Below are 13001 nucleotides of genomic sequence, written 5' to 3' on the forward strand. Positions count from 1 at the left end.
ATACTGAAATATAAGCAGAGAAATTGCTCTGCGAAAAACAGAAAAAACCCCGACAGCCAAGGTGGGATGTATGACCAGTGGACAGAAACTGTCCTGCATGCTTTTGATTGAGAAACAGCCAAACCCAGATTCTCAAGAAAGCAGCCCTTAAAAGCAGAGGTGTTTTCTTCAGGGTCCTGGTGTCCCCTGAGTGAGCTTCCTCTTCAGCCCATGTCATCAGCCAAAGTCATGGAAAAGACAAAACAAACAAACAGAAAAATGAATAAGAAAACAAAGGCTATTCTTAAACAACCAACAACAGGTGAAAGAGCAAAAGCAGCCCCCCACTGCCACTGCCACAAATAATGCAGAGGAGTTGTCCATACTCGGGGAAATCGCGGGGGTCAGCATGTCCCTGGTATGATGGAAGGGCCTCCCCTGGGAAAACCACCTGCTTGATCCCGGAGTCTCCCCTGCCGGGTAAGTGTGACTCCCTCCGCCTCCGCCCCACACCAGTCTCACCCCCCTTCCACCGGACACACAGGCTCACTCGCCTAGGCGCACCCCAACACCCTCGGCACCCACTCCTGTCGCAAGCATCCTCACCCTCCACACGACGCTTCCGAATAGGATGGACGCAACAGCGCTGCTACCTCCTCAGCCCCACGAATTCTAAGTTGCAGAACCCCACCGCCATGTTGCCTGGTTTGCATCAGACACGCCCCGTCCGTGAAGTCAAGGGCTTCGCCTCAGTCCCCAACCCCACCCCATCTCCCTGCCCCCCAGCTCCCCTCCCAACTTGGATTTCAGTACTGGTGTTCCTCCTTCTCCTCCTCCAGTCCCCCTTCCCCTTCTCCCTTCCCGTGCCCTGGCTTCCTTCCTCACCTGCCCAGTCTCCTCTGTCTCCTGAATTGGTTACCACTCTTTCCTCTCCCTGCAGCTATGGCCCCCCAAACCCTACACAACCCCCCCCACCCAGCCCAGGGAAGGCTGTGCCAGCCAGAGAGAAACATGAGGGAGGACTTTCCAACAGCCCGCGAAGAGCAGATACAACTCTCTCTTGCTCTCTCTAGCTCTCTCTCTCTTTCCCTTCGGACCCTGGTTGGAGGACACCGAGTGCCATGGCTGCACCTGTACAGTTCAAACCAGTCCCCACAGCCTCCCCCAGGCCTGGACACTGCGGGGGGGAGGGGAGGACCAAAAGTCCGCAACCCCTGGGCCCTCGGGCTGACACCAGCCCACAACACTCCACACGCTGAACACATCCCAGGGCCTGCTTCTTCCCCAGGAGGGCTCCTAGGACAGGGACGGCGCGCCCCCTCGTGGCTTCGCGGGGAGACGCCCAAGGATCCCGCTGTTGAGGGCAGGGCCAAAGGGGACCACTGCTTCTGCTCCCTTAAACCAGGCTCAGAGTTCTCAGCAGGGGGTTAGTGGGGTCCCAGGCTCCCCACTCTGCCACCGCCTGCCCTCCCTCCACCGCTGGGCGCTTCCCCCTGGAGGGGATTTCTGCAGTCAGGTCGGCCTTTGGAGGGAAAATAGCCAGGTCTGGAAAACTAAACAGACTACTTTGAAGAGATTTGGGCAATTGTATGGTCATGGATGGAGCGCCCTAGGGTTCTGATTTGCCTTGTCTTGCTTGCGCCTTGAGGTAGTGGTTTACTTTTCCCGGAATGTTTAAATTAGAAAAGATTGGAGGGTGGAGAGGGGGCGTCCAACTTTAGTTGTCACCTGAGATCAATAGTGTGCTGCTGGGTAGAATAATGCCCCCTCCCTAGGAGCTGCCCAGGCTAATGCCAGGAACCTGTGCACATGTTCCATCCTGCAGCAAAAGGGACCCTGCACAGGTGCTTATGTTAAGGACCTTGAGATGGGGAGATGATCCTGGATTATCCAGGCGGCGCCCTGCAATGACAAGGGGGTCTTAAAACACAAAGAGGCAGAGAAGAGGTCAGAAGGAGGCTGTGTGAGGAGGACTCTGCCTGCTGGGGCTGGGGCTGGGGCTGAGCATGGAGGAGGGGCCTCTAGGAGCTGGAACAGGCAAAGAGACACACTGCCTGCTTAACCTAAAAAATAGAAAGCGCCAGGTATTTTACCAGCCAAATTGGGATTCCTGGGGAATAAAAGGGAAAGGTGATGTGGGACAACCAGCTGGTCTGAGGAAAGTCACCTAACCAGAGCTGTGCAGGGTCCCTGGTGTGGCTTGCAGTGAGGTCCTGCTCAGGGCCTCCATGGGAGGAAAGGCCAGCAAGTCAGGGGGCAATCATTTGAAAGCAGTAGAGGGAACAGGACCTGGAGCTCTCCCAGGCAAAATGACCCCTAATCAGGAGCCAGATCCGTCATCGGAAAATAATCCAGAGCTGACACATGTGAGAACCGCCAGAGAAGGATATGAAAGCTTTTAGTATAAGTTTTCCATCAGTTGTAAATGTTAAACTGAGAAATAGAAAATATAAACAACACCCTCTCTATCTTTAAGAGATGAAAACTACAACGTCTGAAAGGAAATATACTACAAGGTATTGACAGAATTTAGAAAATGCAGAAGAAAAATTTTTGATAGAATTGTATTGACTCTGTAGATCTATTTGCATAGTATTGCCATATGAATTATATTAAATCTTCCAGTGCATGCATACAGTTGTTTTTTTCCCCCCATTTGGTCTTTCATCTCTCGCAGAACCATTGCTTCTTATGCTTTTCAGTGAACAAGTCTTGCTCTCCTTGAATGAATTTACACCTGACACTTTTACTGTGTTGTGTGCCATTGTAAATAGAATTGCTTTCTAAATTTCCTTCTCAGATTGTTCATTGCTAGTGCATAGAAACACAACTGATTTTGTATATATGGTACCCTGCAACTTTACGGAATGAGTCTATGGACTCTAATATTTTTGTGTGTGGATGATTTGAGGTTTTTCTATCTTTAGGAGCATGTCCTCTGTAAATAGAGATACAGGTTGACCCTTGACCAATGCGGAGTAAGGATGGTGACTCTCAAGATCAAAAACCTGTGTATAGAGGCGCCGTGAGGGGCGGTAGCAGCGGCGGTGGTGGTGATAGTGGCGGTAGCTGTGAGGGGATTCCGGGAAGATGGTGCTGATTAAGGAATTCCGTGTGGTTTTGCCATGTTCTGTTCAGGAGCAAAGTTCCTGCATTCGTCAGGATGATTGCTCCGGAGGGCTCCTTGCTGTTTCACGAGGAAGCCTGGAACGCATACCCCTACTGTAGAACAAACCATTATGCCTCAGTTGTAACGAGTGTATATATGAAAGATGATTTCTTCATTAAAATTGAAACATGGCACAAACCAGACTTGGGAACATTAGAAAATGTACACGGTTTAGATCCGAACGCATGGAAAACTGTTGAAATTGTCCGCATAGATATTGCAGATCGAAGTCAAGTTGAACCAGCAGACTACAAAGCTGATGAAGACCCAGCATTATTCCAGTCAGTCAAGACCAAGAGAGGGCCTTTGGGACCCAACTGGAAGAAGGAGCTGGCAAACAACTCTGACTGTCCTCAGATGTGTGCCTACAAGCTGGTGACCATCAAATTCAAGTGGTGGGGACTGCAAAGCAAAGTAGAAAACTTCATTCAGAAGCAAGAGAAAAGGATATTTACAAACTTCATCGCCAGCTTTTTTGTTGGATTGACAAGTGGAATGATCTGACAATGGAAGACATTAGGAGAATGGAGGATGAAACTCAGAAAGAACTAGAAACAATGCGTAAGAAGGGTTCCGTCCGAGGCACGTCGGCTGCTGATGTCTAGATGAGTCCCCTGTAGGGTCAGAGACAATATCAAACTGTTTACGTAATCAAGGTCAAGTGAGGGGAACAAGTGCAGCCAGTGATGAGTGAAGAAGGATCTGACCAGTATCTGGCAGTGCTGACGTTTCCCAGATGTGTGCTTGTGATGACATACTCACAGGTTCCCAACCACCTGTGTGTGTGTGTGTGTGTGTGTGTGTGTGTGTGTCTGTGGCTGCATATAAAACACATGTAGAGCTACAGATCAAGATACACACACTTGTGTATATATGTACATACAAACATACTGAAAGGATTAGTACAATTTCTCCAAAGTACTGTACCTATCTTCAAGAATGTTTGGTTGTCTGACTCAGTTGCCTTAGGAGACAATGGCTCCGACTCCAAATCGGAAGTAGGTGTCCACTCCCATCAGTCTGTAAGCCTCGGGTCCTGATTCTGCAACAGAATCTGTAGTCCTTTGTGTCAGCTTCATACCCCCAACAGAGAGTAAATGATCTTTGGTTAAAGTAAAGATTGGTGTGTGTAGCATATTTATGTTAACTCTTTAGGCACTGAACTTAACATCCTGTCAGGTAAAGCTCGCGCAGCTGTGTGACTCACAAGGTCACATTCCCAGTGGCTCAGGTGACATGTCTCAAAGAAACCAAAGCATCCACTCAGTATTAGGTGTCTCTCCTAAAGTTCACTCTTGAAGGGCAAAAATGTGGCTCACAAACAGCTTGAAATGTGTTTGATAAATGTTTGTCTAATAGTTTTTTAAAGTCCAATTACCCAAATGACTTTCAGGACGGTTTGTTGTTTTTGTTTTTCCCAATGCTCTGCCTTTTTGACAGGACCCACGAGTCAATATACACATAGATTTATTCCAATTTGTTTATAATGAACCAGTCATTGTGTACATGACATATAATTCTATACATTCCTTCTTTTACCTGTTTACTTTCAGATGTTGAGATGATGGGAGGTTACTTGCCTCTTCCACTGACATCCTGAATTACAATTCTGCTCTCTGTTTAAAAAAAAAAAAAGGCTGCTTTACCTTGTTATTCATCAAAGTCATCATAGGAGGTGTTTAAATCTGCATTTGGGGGCGCATCATTCCTTTTGAAAGATTTTATTTATTTTGGAGATAGTAAGTGTGAGCTGGGAGAACAGAGAGGAGGGAAAGGTAGAAAGAAACTAAGTAGACCCTGTGCTGAGCATGGAGCCGAATATGGGTCTTGACCCCACTACCACGACATCATGACCCGAGCTAAAACCAAGAGTCAGACCCTTAAGTGCCCGAGCCACTCACGCACCCTTGGTGTTTCTAAGAATAGAAAAGTCATTTTTCGCTCAAGCAAATAGAGGGTAATCTGTGAAGAATGATTGCAGATCATGGACCAAATATTTAGTGTCCAATGAATCCAAAATTTTGCTAGACATGTTTTCCCAAGATTGTGTAAAGTTACTATGAGCCAGCTCACTGGCAACTTCCAAAGCCCCAAACCTTTTTCTCCAAGACCTAGGGCATACTGTCACAAACTCAACCCAGCCCCTTCTTGAAACACATTTCAAGTGATCAGTTTTCTTGCATGACCCAACAGGCAGAGCAACTTTCCAGCTTGTTATGGGCATTAAGGGTCTCCCGTTTCTGTTACCAATGGAAGTAAGTGGTTTGCTTCATTATTTGGCATCTAGAGCCATGATTAGGGTCAAGTTTGTCTCCCCAGAAGTCATTAGGTGCTGTTAAATGCAGTAACTTTCCTCCCACTACACTACACTTGACCCCACTCATGTATTATATTCCCTAAAACTTCACTTTCTGAGTAGATCGTTACTCTTTTTATTCAAGGCCCACCCAGGCAGCATTATTAAGATTATTATTAAAATCATGTGGCTTCAGATGCAAGGGTCCCCTACCCTGGCCCTTCCTGACCTTAGGGCACAACTATCTGCAGTAAGAATGGACAACTCCAACCCTTATCCAAACATCACTGATCCCTCTCAGTACACACTTTCTTGGAGGACACCTACAGTGTGGGTAGCTCCAAGTCGGAGCTAGGTGTCTGGGGCAGAGCCTCGTGGTAACATCCTCCTCCTCTTGGAACCGGTGCTTCCCAGCAGCATAAACCACCACAATCCATCCTCTGGGGCTCCTCGGCAGGTGCACAGTTTCACCATGGACGAAGTTACTCTTCCAACCTCTTTGCCTAGCTCAGGCTGCTCCTTGCAGAGTTGGATGCTGCTGTATACATTCCTCAGTTTCCCTGGATTTTTCTGAAATCAACTTGTCCTTATTTTTACCTCCTTTGGCAACCACCTGCTCCACCATTGTCTTGTCCTTCCTAGGGTTATTCTCATCCTCCAAACCTGCTGATTTTCTATCTTCCATCTGCTCCCTCCGTTCTCTGTTTTCAGTGTGGGCTCAGCTCAGGCTCCTGCAGGAGACACACAGGGAAGGGACCAAGTCAGGTTTCAGCTGCAGTCCCCAGGGCTGCTTAACAGGCACCTCAGACCCTCCTACACTCACAGAAACTGAGCAGGAAGGCACTTTGGAGAATTTGAATAACAACCTCACCATACAGGAGAGGAAGCTGAGGCCCAGAGACGTGAAGAGATTTGCCCAAACACCTTCAACACCTAGTGGCAACGGTGCCCCCACACAGGCATTGGCTGCAAGCTTCCCTGTGGAGGCTCCGGAACACACCCTCGAGAACCCCACATTTGAAATTCAGGGAACACTAAAATTAAAAGTTCAGCTTAAAAATAAAAAATTCATTTTCAGGAGACTTTGGATCAAATGTTGGTATTTCCACTGTTAAAAACAAGGCCTTTCTGGGGTGCCTGGGTGACTCAGTCATAAAGCCTCTGCCTTTGGTTCAGGTCAGGATCCGCAGGGTCCTGGGATCGAGTCCTGGATCGGGCTCCTGCTTGGCGGGAAGCCTGCTTCTCCCTCTCCCACTCCCCCTGCTTGTGTTTTCTCTCTCGCTGTGTCTCTCTTGGTCAAATAAATAAATAAAATCTTAAAAAAAAGGCCTTTCTGGGGACCAATCTTTTCTCCCAATTATATAATTCTGTTACTTATATTAGCTTTTCCATCACTGGCTCAGGGATTAGGATCACAGAACACAAAAGTATTAAATAATACTTACCATAGTCACAAATAAAAGGCACTTCAATGATTATCTATAAAATATCTGACTCCTGTGCTAAAGTTCTCTTTCCTGAGAGCTGGCACTGGGTCTGCCTGCTCACCCCATGTCCCCCGTGCGTCCGAGAGACTGCCAGGTGAAACATTCAGTAAATACTTGTGAAGCAGATAGATAAAATTTACCAGCAATAACGAGCTTTTACTGATCTCCAGTCCCAACCATCTTTCCATTCAAACCCAATCCCGGTTCTGGGCTGAAGCAATAGAAGCACAGCCTTCAGAAAAGCAGTCCAAGATGCCAATAGCAGCTTCACCACATGTCCCATATGCTTTTGTGGATCACTTAATTATCTCTTTGAGCATATTTATCTCGTGTATGATAGAGAATGTAGAATATAACTTCGAGAAGGCAGCATGGACCACTGGAATGTTAGACGGGAAATGGGGTATCATGCAGCAGACAGGGGTCCCATCCCTGGGCACCAGCTGCAGAGCTAAAGAACACCTCCATCAGAGTCACTGTGTGCCTCTTAGAATGCCCTGGGGATAAGGCCCACAAATCTGCATTTCTGACAAAAGCTCCAAGGAGATTCTCACGTATGGATAAAGCCTGTTTTAAACAAAGAGCCGAGGATGGAGACTCTGAAAGACCCAGTGCTCACACCCTTCATCCAAAGTGGCTTTCAATGGAGAATGGGGACATTTCTGGGAAGGGCTCCTACTTGATCTGTGTCCTGCTTCCATGATTTGGGTTTTTAGGCCCTCCGTTTGCCTGTAGGTTTCCTCCTCTGCTCTAATTGCTGGGGAATGTCAGCCCTCATGGGGGTCATTTCTTTATGAAGACCTCTGTCATTTATTCTCCTCCTGGAGAAGGGACAGCGGAGATCAGGTCTGGGGTTCCACAGTTCTAGCATTCCTCCTAAGCTACCTGGCTAAGCTGAAAGCATCATGACAGATCGAAATGAGGTCAGAGAAGAGGATCCCAGAGGAGTGAGATGCTGAGGGCAGGCCCTCTTCGGAGAGAGAACCACTACAAGGTCACTATCAGACCTGTTCAGGTGGGGGACGACTTACTGACCAATTCCGTGAGCAGAGAACCCACCCTCGTCATTCCAAACTCCTGAGCCAAAGGACTGCAAGATAACACATGTTGGTTGCTTTAAACCACTGCTTTTCTAATTGTTAATATGCATCAATAGAGAACTAGTTCAGATGCTTATCTCTACTTCCCCGGGTTTTTAATGTTTAGAAACATGTATGCTAATCTCTACCAAGGAAAAAAATTTGAGAATGCACTGGGAGGGCGGGTAGGCGGGTGGGGGCGGAGCCACGGCCAGAAGTAGAATAGTGGAGGCAGTGGAAGCTCTGGCAGCTCAGGACTGAGAGCAAGTCAGAATTACCCTGATGCTTCAGATTCTCTTCAGTTTCTCCTCTCATTCGGTCTGCAGTCTCAGTTCATTTGAGGAGCAACACTGGTGTTACCGCGGGGGCATTTAATAAAGAACTTGGTCCCGTACAGAAACTCATCGTGGACAAGATTAGAGAATACAGAACTAAGCTACGGGCATCTGGAGGACCCATTGATACTGGCCCAGAGCACCAGCAAGACCTAGGGAGGGAGCTTCTGAAGCTTAAATACACATATGGTAAATCAGACATGAATACGTTCCCGGAATTCACATTTGAATATCCTAAATTTGAAGTCATCGAGAAGCCGCAGTCCTGGAAAACCCATGTAAAATTTATTTGGAAATTTCACCTAGATTAGTTGTACAACTGGATCAGAATAAACAGTTCTCAACTGTCAAATGTTCTTTTGAATTCTGATTCCAAATAAATTATTTGGTGATGTTGGATGTAGAAAAAAAAAAACACAAAAACCCAATAACCACAGTAAACATCTGTTCCTCACCTTCACGTAATGTTCGTTAGCCCTTGTCACATGAAGGACACCGTGAAGGGCATTTCCTATCTACAAGAGGTTCTTTCTAACACCCTCTTCCTGAGACCATGAGGTGTGTTCTTTCTGGCCGCAAGGAATAAAAACCCCAACTTGCTTCATGGGAGGTATGTTCCTATTGATTTAGCTTAAGGGAATTACCGTCAGCTAAGGTTATGCTAGGTCTCAGGGTTCAATTTTTCACTCATGTGTGGTGGCGGATTTCCCAAAAATGACGTACTTTTTCAAGGTAAGATTGCCCCCTGTACTTCATCTTTTCTTATCCCTGCTGTCTTCCTAACTATGGGAAATTGTATAAAACAAAATAGTGATATAAAACAATATACACAATATACACAAAACAATAGTGTATAAAACAAAAACAAGATAGACAGGGTTTGGGATTTAATAAGAGCTGTTGGGGCACCTGGGTGCCTCAGTAGGTTAAGCAACTTCCTTCAGCTCAGGTCATGATCCCAGAGTCCTGGAATCCAGCCCCACATTGGGTTCCCTGCTCGGTAGGAAGCCTGCTTCTTCCCCACCCTCTGCTTCTCCCCCTGCTTGTGTTCTCTCTCTGTGTCTCTGTCAAATAAGTAAGTAAAATCTTAAAAAAGATAATGAGAGCTGTTATAATCCTGAACTTCTGGGGAATTGATGACAAGGACCCCAGGGTAGCAGGGAACAATGGCTTTGGGCTTTTGGAGTTGCAAATGGGCATGTGCCAAAGAACAATACATGGTTTTGGGAGATACCTTAGCAACAATTTTGGCCATAATGGCCACAAAATCCATCATCCACCAGTCACTCTGTACACAGGTTATCCAGGTTTAATTTTGGCGAATGGCAACTATTTCAAGAAAGACCAGATAATTGCATAAGAGCACATCCAACAAATATGGGGATGATGTAAAAGGTTGCATTGCCAAATCAGGCGCCACTAATCATAAGTCTTACCCAGGATCAAGTTTTACTCACATTTTCAAAGGGAAATTGTGAGGTACCTGCAAAGCAACTGAGACCACTAACACTAACTGCAAGAACCGATTTCCCACATGAGGACACGCTCTGACCCAGGCAAAACATACATGGTCTCTAAATGTTGTGTGAGGTTACCACACAAAGTGGAACTCTTTGGGTTGATTTCCCATGGCTATGCTTACATAGCTGAGGTGACTTTTTCTAGCGAATAAGGCCATATTAATCCACAGATTCTTAGTTTGTTTCCCTAAATAGTTCTATACACGCCAAATCACCCTCCTGAAAGCATGCCAGGGACGGGCCTTCCCAACATTCACCACCATTTGGGTGTTCACCAACAGATTCGTCACGAGATGTTTACAAGGAAAATTGACCACGACACTTTCTTCCCTCCCTCCTTCCCCCTTTCTTTTTTGTCTGTCTTTCTTTCTCTCTTTTTCTTTCTTTCTTTCTCTCTTTCTTTCTTTCTTTCTTTCTTTCTTTCTTTCTTTCTTTCTTTCTTTCTTTCTTTCTTTTCTTTCTTTCTTTCTTTCTTCTTTCTTTCTTTCCGTCCTCTCTTCCTTCCTTCCTTCCTTCCTTTTTCCTTCCTTCCTTCCTTCCTTCCTTCCTTCCTTCCTTCCTTCCTTCTTTCTTTCTCTTTCTTTCTTTCTTCCTTCCTTCCGTTCTTTTCCTTCTTTCCTTTTTTTTCCTTCCTTTCTTCTTTCTTTCTTTCTTATTTCCAGGCCAGATCCACTGAAGGGAAATGCCCAAATGAAAGAACACAGTTTCCCTTCTTTTCCACACATTGTTTAGGTGGAGCTTGTAAATCAGCAAGAATCCAATAATTTCCCTAGGAAAATATATGCAGGGAAGGACAAGTTCCTCCATTACCCTTCAAGGTCTTCCAGCTTAACTAAGAATTAAGTTTACCTGAGATATTGAATATGCATGAAGAACTGATATTGAAATTCAGACCTTTAAAGAAATAGAAACTATTAAGGCAGACATTTCTTATACATTTTAGACAAGGAGACAATACATTTCCAAGGGACGTTTGGGAGCTCTAATTTGGAGTGAGTTCTATGCAGAATTCAGTCCCTCTGCTTTAAAGGCCTTGGTGAGAAGGATGTCTTTTTACTTTTTAGTACAGGGGATGACTTTTTCATAGGGGAGATGGGTTTCCTGCTTTCAGGGAGACAGAGGAGGGTTTGAGTGTCCTTGCAGCAGTTGCTATTCAAATAGCTACAATTCAAAATAAACAATATGCCATTGTGGTACATATTGGGCAATCTGACCTTGGCCCCTATGGGTACCATGGTTTCTCTTAGCCTTGCTCATTACTCAGTACCTCTTTCAGAGAGAAAGCTAAACATATTATTCTTAGAAATACCAAGGGGCATCCAGGTGGCTACGTCGGATAAGCATCTGACTCTTGATTTTGGCTCAGGTCATGATCTCAGGGTCGTGGGAACCCCACGTTTGGGCTCTATGCTCAATGCAGAATCTCCTTGGGATTCTTTCTCCCTCTCCCTCTGCCCGTAATCCCTGCTCTAAATAAATAAATAAATAAATAAATAAATAAATAAATAAAATCTTTAAAGAAAAAAAATAAAAAATAAATACCATGATCTTACCTGAAACTAATGTAACGCTGTATGTTAAGTATTCCAGAAATTTTTTAAAATTATTTTAAGGGTCACCTGGGTGGCTCAATTGGTTAAGTGTCAGTCTTTGGCTCAGGTCAGGATCCCAGGGTCCTGGGATAAGCCCCATGTCCAGCTCCCTGCTCAGGGGTGAGTCTGCTTCTCTCTCACTCTCCCCCTCCCTCCACCACTCTGCTCTCCCAATCGCTCTCTCTCAAAGAAGTAAAGAAAATAGTTTTTAAAAAGCAATATAATGGTCCTCTCTGGAATCAATGCACTGATAATTATGCTTTCTTTTTGCTGACTCCCAGTCCCCCCATTTCTCTTTATTACCTGTCTGACCTACGTCCTTCCCCCAGTGATAGAGCCCTCTCAGGTGCACTGCTTAACCTGGAGGTGGGGCCAAAGAGAAGTGCACACATGGCTAGAATGGGCTGCCTTCAGAGTCAGTCATAACGAAACTACAGGCAGTTAGAAACGAGCCTAAAGTACCATTAGGAATAAGCACTGTGATATTTAGTGGTATGGATTTTAGGTTTGCTATTGATATCAACTTCCTTGTACAAATATGGTTAGAATCAAACATGACAGCAGGGCATCAGACAAAATGAAAGAAAACTGTGTCAAGTGTGAAGGTACTAAGTTACCAAAGTTACTCTCAGTTGTAAATTTCTTTGTCCCTCAGCCCCTCATTTCCACCTGCAGAACCTAGAAGACGTTCAACAGAGTCTCCACTTGCCATCAGATTCAATCTGGGGACACAATAATTTAAACTGTTAACCCAAACTTTCCATTTTTTCCTAATGTGTGTTGAATACCAGGTATTTCGATTGCCCATTCTCATTTTCAGTGAGACCGCAGTGAGGACAGAGACTAATGTGGTGCATCCAGGTACTATTCTGTGTTTTGGTCTACTCTGTACTCCGTGTGTCAACTTTTGTCTGCCAGTGGACCTCTGACCATACACGGGAAACCCAACAAATACTAAAAGTGTAGAATCTCTGGGTTGATCTGAGGAAATATCAAGCAACTTTTAGGATTCTCTAAGGCGCAGAATGGCTCTTGACCTGCAAGGACTAAGGGAGCTGCCCCATCCTTTCCTTAGGGGGAGTAATTCCAGATTCCTGACGCATGCACCTGTGTATTTTTTATTTATTATTATTACTTTTTTAATTTCAGCTAGGCTCCATGACCAACGTGGAGCTCTAACGCAGGACCTTGAGATAAAGAGTTGCACGCTCTACCAACTGAGGCAGCATGGGTCCCCCGAGCACCTTTGATGCAGGCACACACCATGATTTTCATGTTGGAAAAATAGTGCAAACTCTGGGAAATGTCTTCAATCTGCTCCACTCCTTCTGGGTATGTTTCCTGAGTTCCAATTGTGTGGGAGTCCTCTTTCCCACCCACCCACAGAAGACCCTCTCGGATCCCAACCCAGATCCCCTGGGATCCCTGGGGTCCTTTCTGTGTTAGCCTCTCCTGCTCTCAGTGTGTTTGTGCTTCTAAAGACACCTGTGAGCAGGACTGCCCTGGGACTCCAGGAGCTACTTTTAACCCAGTCCCAGAGAACG

The 13001-nt window shown here is 45.7% G+C and overlaps 1 non-coding gene across 1 annotated transcript; it reads right to left on the reverse strand.

The window, feature by feature from the left end:
* Nucleotides 1-304: 304 nt before the first annotated feature.
* On the reverse strand, nt 305-467 carry LOC148161906 (U1 spliceosomal RNA). Its single transcript, XR_015767303.1, has one exon. It is a non-coding gene; the product is annotated as a U1 spliceosomal RNA (small nuclear RNA).
* Nucleotides 468-13001: the final 12534 nt, after the last annotated feature.

The sequence above is a fragment of the Eumetopias jubatus genome, unplaced genomic scaffold (genome assembly GCF_037043125.1).
Source record: "Eumetopias jubatus isolate StellerSeaLion01/CBP00866 unplaced genomic scaffold, mEumJub1_p1.0 scaffold_39, whole genome shotgun sequence".
Taxonomy (NCBI): domain Eukaryota; kingdom Metazoa; phylum Chordata; class Mammalia; order Carnivora; family Otariidae; genus Eumetopias; species Eumetopias jubatus.